This window comes from Cicer arietinum, chromosome 4 (assembly GCF_000331145.2).
Source record: "Cicer arietinum cultivar CDC Frontier isolate Library 1 chromosome 4, Cicar.CDCFrontier_v2.0, whole genome shotgun sequence".
NCBI classification, from domain to species: domain Eukaryota; kingdom Viridiplantae; phylum Streptophyta; class Magnoliopsida; order Fabales; family Fabaceae; genus Cicer; species Cicer arietinum.
In genome coordinates, this window is record NC_021163.2 from 38647157 (window position 1) to 38655066 (window position 7910).

The following is a 7910-nucleotide window of genomic DNA, read 5'->3' on the forward strand; positions in this document are numbered from 1 at the left end:
TCGTTTAAAGGTGGTTGTGGTCCTCGTGGTGGACGAGGTTGTGGAGGACGTAATTCCAATGTGCAATGTCAGTTTTGTTTCAAATACGGTCACACTGCAGCAACGTGTCGGCACAGGTTCAATCTGTTGTTTCAACCTCCTTCATCTCACAATACGACATTCTATGGACCTTCCTCTGGACCTAGTGGTCCTCTGAGTTATGGCTCTGCACCACCATCTGGCTATGCTCTCTATCCACCTTTCAATACCTGGCACAGGCCTCAAAATGCTTCACGACCTCCTACTTTTCTGGTTGTTCCACCGAGTGCATTACTTACCAACACTACACCTGCAAATTCTGGCTCATGGTTTCCAGATTTTGGTGCCTCTTTTCATAACTACATCATCACCTGGAAGAACAATGTCATCAACATACACTATTAAAACAGTTATTATTCTATTTGAGAAAAACTTTGTGAACAAGGTATGATCAGCTTGCCCTTGAGTATATCCCTGTTTATTTACTGACTGAGTAAATTTTTCAAACCACCCTTTCGTAGACTGTTTTAATCCATACAAAGACTTTCTCAGTTTGCATACTTGGAACCCAAATTTTTCTTCAAAACTTGGAGGGCAATCCATATACACTTCTTCTAAATCACCATTGAGGAATGCATTTTTAACATCGAATTAGTGGAGTGCCCAGTCCAAATTAGCAACAAGAGATAAGAGACCTCTAATTGTGTTAAACTTAGCAATTGGGGCAAAGGTCTCAGAGTAGTTTATACCGTAGGTCTGAGTAAATCCTTTAACAACCAACCTAGCTTTGTACCTTTCAATTGATCCATCAGAGTTGTACTTCATTGTAAACACCCACTTGCAACCCACAGTTCTTTTACCAGCTGGTAGAGTCATGACACTCCAAGTTTTATTCTTTTCAAGAGCTTTCATCTCCTCAAGAACAACTTCCTTCACTTTGGAACCTCTAGAGCTTTCATAACATTCTTTGGAATCTCTATGCAAGACGTAGCAAAAGAGGGGGACAAGTTTAAATAAGATATGAAATTAAACATAGGGTGTCTAGTATATGATTTAATAGGTTTCCTAAAGGCTATGGGAACATCTAGATCAGTGTATATAGGAGTAGATTAGTAAGAATTTTACCTGTGTCGGTTGGTTGACTTTCACTCGATTCAGATTCTTGGCTGAGTTGACGGATGGGGTCTTCCACTAATTGATTTTGGTTCCTTCTTACATATACCTTTCCTTTTCAAGTTGGATCACCCTCTTCAAATCTTTTTTTATGTTTCATCACAGGATTCTTATGTGGTGATATCTGATTTTTTCTAGATTAAGTTCCAAAAAAGCATTTTTCTTGATTTGTTGCCTCAAATTCGGTAAGACCGTTACTCAGGGTAGAAGTAGAATCACTTATTGTTTCTGAAGCAATTTCTTTAGGTGTAGCAGTAACAGAATTATGTGATGTATGCATAGTTTCTGGAAAAAATAAGATTTTCCTAAAATTGAAGGGAATCATTTTCACTTGACTTATGTTATGTATACACATTTTCTGGAAAAAAATCAGAGTTTCATAAAATTGAAGGGAATCATTTTCAGTTGACTTCCCCCCGAAGATGATTCTACTCAAAAAAAAAAAGGTTTGTTTTCCAAAAAGGTAGCATCCATTGTGACAAACATTTTCTTTGTACTAGGATTAAAACATTTATAACCTTTTTGAGTGGAGGAGTAGCCAAGAAAAACACATTTAATAGCACGGGATTCAAGTTTACTAAGATGTTTATGTTCATGAACAAAAGTCGTGGATCCAAAAATTTTCAATGGTAAATCAGCAAAGATTGATGCAATGGAAAAATGTTTCAAGAAAATTTGAAAAGGTGTTTTAAATTATAACACGCGCGATGGCATGCGATTAATCAAATGTGCAGCTGTCAAGACAGCCTCACCCCACAAATATTTTGGGACATTGGTAGAGAAGAGTAATGCTCGTGCCACCTCAAGAAGGTCTTCTCTCTGCAATTCCATTTTTCTGAGGTGAATTAACACATGAGCTTTAATGAACAATTCCATTTTCCATAAAAAAAATTCCCACGACTGTGCTAAAGTATTCAGTTTCGTTGTCAGTTCTAAACACTTGTATTGAGAGTTAAATTGTGTTTACACCAATTTACAAAAAGTTTTTATTATCTGAGCTACTTCTTATTTTTCTTTTAATAAGTACACCTAACAAAGTCTGGTATGATCATCTGTAAATGTGATAAACCATCTTTTGCTGGATAAAGAACTTATCCTATTAGACCCCCAGACATCACTACGAATCACCGAAAAAGGTTATAAAGGTTTATACTCATGTATTGGAAAGGAACTTCAATGATGTTTAGCAAACTTGCAAATTTCACAATGAAATATGGAAATATTTTGATTAACAAAAAGTTTTGAAAATAGAGACTTTAAATATTTAAAACTAGGGTGGCCTAACCTCAAATGCTACAACATAATATCATCCTTATTATTTTTAACAAAAAAAGATCCAACTGAAGAACCTATTGGTCCAGATTGGTGTATGTTTTTAGGTTCATCTTCAAGATAGTAGAGTCAACCACTTTGCTTAGCACAATCAATCATCTTCCCTGAGATCAAATCCTGAAATACACAATGAGTTTCAAAAAATTGAGCTTCACATTTTTTATTTTGGGTTAATTTACTGACAGATAATCAGTTGCAAGTCAAATTCAGGACATGTAACACATCTTGAATGGTTAATAAAGGAGACAAAACAATAGAACATTTTCCTGCCACAGTTGAAAGAGAGCCATCGGTAACCTTAATTTTTAAATTACCTGTACAAGGTTTATATGAGGAAAATAAACTAGGTTCTCTAGTCATATGGTGAGTAGCTCCGGAATCAACAATCAAACTATGGTTAGGGATGACACTAAGGTGGACTGATAAAAAATTACCTTTTTGAGCCATGGAGCTAGAAAGGGTTTAAGATTCAAGAAGTTTGTACAGTTGATCTAGCTGCTCCTTGGTGAACGGAAATGAACTTGAGGAAGACTGTAACTCTTGATCAGAAGTAGCTTGAAATACACGACTTTCTCCTTTCTTCTTCACATTAGGAGGCTTTCCATGTAGCTTCCAACAAGTTCTACGCATGTGCCACGGACGTTTGCAATGGTCACATCATGGTTTCTCTGATTTCTTACTATCTTTCTTGCCTTCCTCATTGAAATTTTTGGTGAATAGTGTTGACCCATTTGTGATTGACTTTCCCATCATCACTTCTTATCTTGCCTCTTCTCTTCTGATTTCTGAAACAGTTGCTCGAAGAGATGGTAAAGGGCTTTTTCCAAGGATTATGCCTCTTACTTCATCAAGTTCTTTGTTTAGACTTGCAAGAAAAATAAAAACACGATCTTTCTTGCCTTTGATGAACTGAATACTATCTTCCATACACTTCCAGTTATCTTCCTAGCACAAATCCAGTTTTTGCCATAGGGTCATCAACTCATTGTAGTAGATTGTTACCATCATTTCACCTTGCTTCAAGCTCCACAATTTCGATTTCATACCATAAATTTGAGATGAGTTTTGAATATCAGAGTGAGTATCCTTCACAGCTTCCCATACTTGTTTTACTGTAGGTATAAACATTAATGAACTCCTAATTCCTGTCTCCATCAAACTAATTAGCCAAACAATGATTAGCGAGTTTTCAAATTTCCAGAACTTGTAAGTTAGATATGTTTCTACAAGTTACAGAATCATACGATTCAAGAAGCCATATTTCCCTTTGTCGAACAAAATGAGTCGCACTGTTTGCACCTAATTTGTGTAATTTTTCCCATTCAGTTTCTGCATGTTGACTTGTAAGGAATTACTTTGGTTGTTTCCTCCCATACCAAAACCGCCAACACCTCTGCACCCGATGCCATAGCCGCCGTAATAGTCATTGTTGTAAAACTCTCCAAAGTTGCCTCTAGTTTGAAAAGAACCATCGTTCCACTGACCGATACCGCTAGATCTGTGACCGCGCCCATGGCTGCCGCCGCTATTGTTCGAGTCGCCGTCTGGGCCAGTTCCATCACCAAGGCTGCCACCGCGGCCAATACCCCCTCCAAGACTGCCACCACGGCCCATGCCATCACCAGTGTTGCCACCTGGTCCGGTTCCATCACCAGGGTCGCCACCGCACCAAGGCTTCCATCTGTTGTGCCATCGGTTGGGTTTCCATCGCTGGTAGGGTTACTCATAGAGGAGCCGGTTTGGGCTTGTTGCCAAGATGGGTGGTTCATCCCCTTTGCCTAGATCAAAAACCAAGGGCTCTTGTAACATATAGAGAAATATTATTGATAATTGTTGTGTATTATTCTGACAAATAGAGGCTCCTTTTATAGGAGAAAGTACAATTACTCAACTCCTTATATTTAGGAGTGATATAAAGAAATAAAAAAATGGAAAGTGGAATAGTTCTAATAATGACAAGATATTTCAACACATCCTCATGCCCAACCTTTCCCTGCCAAATCCATCAATGCTAACATTATGTGACCTCGGTGCCAAATTCAAGCTTCTTTATCATCATGCTTTGAAGCTTTGAAGCTTTTTGGGTGTTTTCTTATTTTTATTTAGGCACGTGTGTTGATTTATTGTTCACCTTTTGCATTTAATTTTAATAGAATATGGGTTTCATTTTTATTTCTCTCTATTTGCTCAGATCCATTAGAACAACTTATTTTTGTTCACATTTTTAGTGCTTTCATTTATGATTCTTTCTTTTGGTGTAGATTGAAAGAAACTCTTCTATCTCCTGTCATCATTTCCTTCATTGTTTGATAGTTTCTGATTTGTTTCCAATCAAGGTAAGTTTTTACCTTATATGATAGTTGTGTATTGATTTGCATACAATTGTTATTGTTTTTGTTATTTTTAATGCGGTCAAATATATTTGAGTTATTGACACCAGAAAAATATTAGGAGTTTTGTTGAAGAATCGAGAGAAATTAGATTTTATTCTCTTTTATTTTATATTATTATATTTATTTTTATTCTGTCATTATTACTCAGTTTTACTAATGTAACTTCTTTTCCTATATAAACAGCTTAGGGCTGTAATAATAAAACATGAAAGTATTTTGTCTTTTACTTTCTTCATGGTATCAAGAGCTCTGGTTAGGGTTCTGTAAACCTTTCCACAACCATTAGGGTTTGGCGCTCTAACCAACTGAGCTACCACAACCATTAGGGTTTGGCGCTCTAACCAACTGAGCTAAAGCTAATGGCACATAATACCCCATGGAAGGTAGCTCTTATGGGTAGCGGCGACAACGACGATGGTTTGGCAAAAAAATCAGACATAGTCAACAACCTTGACAATTTAGACAGCGCCATAAGTGGCAGTGGCAGCGGCCTAAGCAACCAGAATGGTTCTTCCAACTTTTTTGGCTATGAGGGAACTTCTAATGCCCTCAAGGTTGAAATCCAAAAACTAAATGGAAAATATTATGTCGAATAGTCCCAAACCGCAAGATTGATTTTAGACGGTAAGGGAATATATGGTTTCCTAACAGGAGAGGTGCAAATGCCTGCCACAACTGATCCAAAATACAGGTTTTGGAAATCTGAGAACTCTGTTATTATTGCTTGGTTACTTAGTAATATGGAATCAACAATCAAAAAACCTTTTATGTTTTTGCCTACTGCCAAGGAAGTTTGGGAGGCTGTCAAAGAAACATATTCTGATATTCAGAATTCTTCTCAAATTTTCGATCTCAAATCACGATTGTGGCATACCAAACAAGGAGATAGAGATGTCACTACCTATTACAATGAGTTGATGACACTATGGCAAGAATTGGATCTCTGCTATGATGATCATTGGAAGTGTTGTGAGGACAGTGTTCTGTTTCTTAAGAGACAGGAGAACGACCGTGTATTCATGTTCTTGGTTGGGCTTAATAAGCGGCTTGATGAAGTCCGAGGCAGAATATTGGGAAAGATCCCATTGTCATCACTTCGGGAAGCATTCTCAGAAGTTAGAAGAGAAGAGGCGAGACAAGGTGTTATGATGGGTAAGTCACCTTCTGTTGGTGAGGTTGAAAGCTCTGGCCTAGTCACAAAAAATGAAGACGGGAAGAGCGCTGGCAAGAAACCATGGTGCGAACATTGCAAACGTCCAGGGCACACACGTGATACATGTTGGAAGCTCCATGGAAAACCTCTAAATTGGAAGAAAAAAGAAAGAAACGAAGGTCATGCGCTCCAAGCTGGTACATCTGATCAAGAGAAGCAGTCTCCTTCAAGCCCATCTCCTTTCACCAAGGAACAGTTAGATCAATTGTACAAACTTCTTGAGTCTCAAACTTCTTCTTGCTCTATAGCTCAGAGAGGTAATTTTCCAAATACTGCTCTACTTAGTGTCACTCCCAGCCATACTTGGATTATTGATTCTGGTGCTACTGATCATATGACTGGGGAGTCGAGTCTATTTTCTTCTTATAGCCCTTGTGCAGGTAACCACAAAATTAAAATTGCAGATGGCTCTCTTTCAGCCATTGCAGGGAAAGGTTCTGTTATTCTGTCACCTAAGTTAACCTTAAAAGATGTCTTACATGTTCCTAATTTATCATGTAATCTATTATCCATTACTAAATTAACAAAGGATATAAATTGTCAAGCTAACTTCTTTCATTCTCATTGCACTTTTAAGGATTTGAGCACGGGGAAGATGATTGGCAATGCTAAGGAGAGTGGAGGACTCTATTATCTTGACAATGGACTCGACTTCAAAGACCAACAAAAAACAAGTACCTGCTTTGAATCTATTTTTGTTTCTTCTAATAATGATGATATTATGTTATGGCATTTACGGTTAGGACATCCTAGTTTTCCGTATTTGAAACATTTGTTTCCTAAATTATTTTCTAAGAAGGATCCATCTTTATTTCATTGTGAAACTTGTGAATTTGCTAAACATCACCGTTCTTCTTTTTCTGCACAACCATATAAACAATCAAAACCGTTTGCAGTTATTCATAGTGATGTTTGGGGTCCTAATAGAATAAACACATTTTCTAATAAAAAATGGTTTATAACTTTTATTGATGATCATACTAGAATTTGTTGGGTTTATTTATTGAAAGAAAAATCGGAAGTTGGACAGGTTGTCAAAAATTTCTTTAAAATGGTGCACACTCAATACCAAACAAATATTCAAGTCTTCAGAAGTGACAATGGTAAAGAATATTTTAATATACTTTTGTCCGATTTTTTTCTTGCAAATGGGGTTGTTCATCAAAGTTCTTGTGTTAATACACCCCAACAAAATGGAATTGCAGAGAGAAAGAATAGGCATCTCCTTGAGGTTGCTAGAGCTTTACTATTTGCAAATAAGGTTCCAAAATATTTGTGGGGTGAAGCTGTTTTAACTGCATCATATTTAATCAATCGAATGCCATCTAAAGTTTTAGATTTTCATACACCTCTTGATGTTTTTCGAAATTATTTTCCATTGACTAGTGTCTCTGCTGATTTGCCACTAAAAGTTTTTGGTTGCACTGCTTTTGTTCATGAACATAAACACCTTGACAAACTCGATCCACGAGCAATAAAATGTGTGTTTACCGGTTACTCTCCAACTCAGAAGGGGTATCGGTGTTTTGAACCAAAATCAAAAAGAATTTTTGTAACCATGGATGTTACTTTTGTTGAAAATCAACCATTTTTTAGTGACATTCATCTTCAGGGGGGAAATTTTAAGGAAGATTCATCTTTTACTTTTGAAAACATCATTACTTTAAGTGATATAGTGTTGTCACAAAATTCTGAGACTTATATTGATGCACCAAAAGAAAATGCCCAAGAATCCATATTGAAACTCAATCCACTTATGAATGAGGTTTCGACAGATTCAG

The 7910-nt window shown here is 36.9% G+C and overlaps 1 protein-coding gene across 2 annotated transcripts in view; it reads right to left on the bottom strand.

Annotated features, from left to right (window-relative positions):
* The window catches only part of LOC105852810 (uncharacterized), a 31819-nt gene that overhangs the window by 2405 nt on the left and 21504 nt on the right, over positions 1-7910 (bottom strand). The window contains exon 6 of one of the 2 annotated variants that reach the window (XR_003470081.2): positions 2491-2640. The exons of the other annotated variant lie outside the window; for it this stretch is intronic. The gene's annotated coding sequence lies outside the window, so the exon portion shown is untranslated. Of the gene's footprint in view, positions 1-2490; positions 2641-7910 lie in introns of those variants that run through there. 2 annotated transcript variants of the gene reach the window in all.